Consider the following 4,020-nt stretch of genomic DNA (forward strand, 5'->3'; position numbering starts at 1 on the left):
TTTAATCGTCGTCGCTGCCGACGAGATGACTCTACGTCCCATCGCATCCAATTTCTTTCCCTCGCCGTCCGGCGGGGAAGTCGATGTGGAGGCCGCACACCCCCCCGCTTTCTTCCTGGCCGCCGCGGAGACGACGGAATCCGGGGTAGGCTGCGCCCGGAGGCACAGGGGGGCCGTGTCCGGGACCCGGTACTTTTTCTCGTACCGGTCTCTTCTAGCTGGCGTCGTGGAAGGGTTCTTGAGGAGGGAAAGGCCCTCATCCCAAATGTCGTCCAGCAGAGGCACCGCGAGGACCGTCTTCCTCTTGGCCTCGTGCCTCTGATAAAGGAAGCCTTCCTTTTTCTTCTCCTCAGGGCAGAGTTGGAAAAGCTCGGAAGCCCTGGAGATCATGGAGTGGAAAGATCCGATCTCGTCGGGCGGAGAAGCCCTGGCGGGAGGCGACGACGGAATATCCTCGTCGTATGCCTCGTCGTCCGTACCCGTCGCTGCCGTGTCAGTCCCCGTATCATCCCCTCGGGTGGACGGGGAGGAGGGCTGAACGGGGCGCGACGGTTGAAAAGGAGGTGGTGGATGGATCCTTCTTTTCTTGGTAGGGGGAACACCAGAAGGCCCCGGTTCTGGATCCCCCGACGGGAGAGGTTCCTCCGTCGGTAACGGTAGCCTCGTCCTTATCTCGGTGCATAAGGACTGTATGGCCAACAAAATGGCCGCCGAGTTGTCTTGCGGCGCTGGTAGAGGGGAATCCGACGGGCGAGCAGGGGCCCCGTCGGCATCCTCGACGATGTCGTCGTCGTCACCTGCGTCGGGGTCCATTCCGACGGGCTGGCTTTCTTCCACGCCTAGGCCGTGGCTTAAGACCTCGATCAGCTCCTCTTCTGAGGTTGAGGCCGAATCTACGACGACGCCCTGCCCCCCCTTCTTCTTCCCCACGGGGGGTTTCACGGGGGTCCTCTCGATGGGCACAAAAGAAGACTCCCTCCGAGGAGGCAGGGAGATTCTGGGCCCTGAGGTCGCCACCACTGGTGTAGCCTCCACAGGCTGAGCCAGGGCCGCCGCGACCGTTTCGATAGAGGGCTTGGTCGGATGGATCAAGGCCTTCACCACCTTAGTTGCGCTCACCGCCTTATCCTTGAGGGAGGGGGCACTGCCACGCTCCTCCTCTGCCTTAGAGCTCGACCGGGGCCTCTCCAGGAGCTTCGCCGGGTGCTCGGCCTTCCTCTTACCCGACCCAGAGCGTTGGCTCGTGGTTGATGGTGCCGGGGAGGGTGCGCCCTGCCTGACGCCCGTAGAGCCCGACCGTTCGGCGCTCCCGGTGCCAGCGGACTCGCGGTGCTTAGCCTTATGTTGGGCCCCCGTCGCCGGGGCGCCCTCAAAGGTCTTAGAAGACCGCTCGGGTTTCTTCTTCTTCTCGCCGGACGGGCTCTTACCCTCCAGCCAGTTGGTGAGACGTTGATGGCGGTCCTTCATGGTCCGTTCCGACATGTTGCCGCAAAACGCACAGTCCTTCTCCATGTGCGTCTTGTCCTCATGAAGGCAGTAAAGGCAGAAAGAGTGTTCGTCCTCCTTAAAGACGTTCTGCAGCTGGCATCCAGGGCAGACCCTGAACAGCTTTCCGGGCGTCGAGCTTCCCTTCTCCTGGGCCATCTCCGAGACCGGGCCTGAGAAGCTTCTGGAGTCCTCCGAAGTGTAGCTCGACGAAATCTTCACCCTTGAGGGGCGCAGGCGAATCCGACACGGGTCCCCGTTGATCGGATGTAGGATAGGTGGAGCTTGAGGCTCTTTTGACCGAAAATATCGAAGTTTTTGTGAAAAAGCGCGAAAAAATAGCACTAACGCTCGAGAGCAATAGCACGAGGATCCCAACACATGAACGTGCGGTAAAAATCTGAAGATGGCTGCCAGACGCGGTGCTTAGGTAGAGGGCAGTCATTGGCTGTGGTCAGTATGACGCAGAGACCAGTGATTGGTTATTGCTACGAAAGACAGATCAGAAACGAAACTGATACTGGTTTTTTCTTTACCGAGGATTCCCAGCCTGACGACGGGGAATATTCATGAGCATGTGAATCCATGCCAGACCCCATGCTGGAGAAGGAAGGTTTTCAGAATTTCAGGCAAAGGCGTTGATGGATTCGAAGGTTTCTAGCCAGATGCTCATGGAATCGTCAACGAAGATGTCTTAGAAGTCGATGGTGCCGCTGGCATCAATGGTGTTGATGGCATCAACGACTTCGATATTGGCTTGTCTTTGGACTTTTTCTGTGATGAACTTTGATGGCTCAAAGCATTCCTTGTTGAATTTTCATTGTGACGAGGCCTCGACGGCTCTCGATGGGTATCTGGCATTCGTCCCGGGCATGCAGGATTTGTCTTGAGCCCTTTCTTTACCGGCTTCAGAAGGCGCAGTAGGAGCATGGTTTACTTGCTACAAGGGTTTCTGGCTCTCGAAAATGTTGAGCATTTCCTGCCTGAATGATTCCCATTCAGCCGGAGTAGAGGCCTTAGAGGGGCAAGATATAGTCGTCTCTGGGGACGAGACAGACGAGGATGACCAAGTAGGTGATTTTGGATGCCTTTTCTTTGACTTCTTCGACGATGACGAGGAGTGGTTGGAGCCACTCCGTGACTTGGACCTTTTAGTCTTCTGGCAAAGAAAGTCGCCTCTTGCTTCGTCGGAAGAAAGTTTCTTCGGCGGGGTAGTCGAAGGGGATTTTTTGGGGAGTCTACTTACTGGCAATTTCCATTTACACTCTTCAGAGCTTTTTCGGTCATCGACTGACACTTTTGACAGGACAAGGTCTTGTGCTCCACACCGAGACACCATAAGCATACTCGATGCGGATCCGTCAACGACATCTTGGCGTCTCAGTCTTGGCACTTTTTAAACCTGGCCTTCGGGGTTGTCGGAGACAAAGACATTTTTTGATCATTTTCAAAGAAATATCTGAAGAGTGCTGTAGTTCACGAAGGGAAAGCTTACTTTGAAAAATGGAACTGAAGCCAACAGGCGCTGCACATGCTATATATACCTTCAATGACATCATCCTCGAGATGGAGGCCTTTGAGGGACATCGAGTCGACCGCATCCACGCACATCGCCCTCTGACGAAAAAGGTTTCCGAAGCAGCTGAAGCTGGATATTGGAGATATCAAAAGATGAGGAATATGTGGGAGCACATAATCCATTTGAAAACAATTTTTTGAAAATACAGGTGGAATTATCAGATAGGCAGTTTCAACTATCCTGCAGGCAATTAAGAGCAAACTTTTAAAACAAAGATGGCCCAAGAAGCCCAGAAATGGAACTCAAGCTAGAGGAGGAGGAAAACCAACACTTTGAAAACAGCAGATAGCGGGCGAGTAACTCAGAGCTGGATAATTTGTAGCCTCAGTGATGAGTTATAATCTGAGGTTAGGCTGCTAAGCAGAATGTGGTAGGGTAGTCCTAGAACGCTTAGGTAAGTAGAGTTTGGCAATGTAGTGTGAAATGAATAAAGTTCAGAACAGGCATGTAGTTATGCAGAGTGAGAGCAGATCAGCGGAGCAAAGGAGCACTTAAGGAAAAGGAGGCGGCAAGGAGGAGCAGAAAGGTGATGGTTCTGCACACGTTGGTTGGGAGCCTTATGCGCACACCCTACTGCCAAGGGGTAGTAAACTGATCAGGCACAAATGTGGGCTCAGGAGCGAGAAACATATGCATTGCCGCAGCAGTGGCGGGTTGTGTAGGAGGCTCGTGACGATGTCAGGGGCTCAGCTCGGCGAAAACGGAAATCATATCCAGGGGTGAAGGAACACTTTTGCAGGAGGAATCAGGCGCAGTAGCCGGGGCTCACAATAGATAGGCACCAATGGGAACTGAGATTGGAGGGGTTGGGGGACTTACCAAGGCCTGCAGCAAATGGAAGGTGGAGACTCAGGTTTCCATGGTTGAGGCAGCTGTGCCCTCCCATGGTGGGACAGGGCCAGACAGGGAAAGCGGTGACGCTTAAAGGAGGCCCTTCAAGGTATAGTCCCCTGGAC

Source organism: Ambystoma mexicanum, chromosome 12 (assembly GCF_040938575.1).
Source record: "Ambystoma mexicanum isolate Mex_15411 chromosome 12, UKY_AmexF1_1, whole genome shotgun sequence".
In the NCBI taxonomy this organism is placed as follows: domain Eukaryota; kingdom Metazoa; phylum Chordata; class Amphibia; order Caudata; family Ambystomatidae; genus Ambystoma; species Ambystoma mexicanum.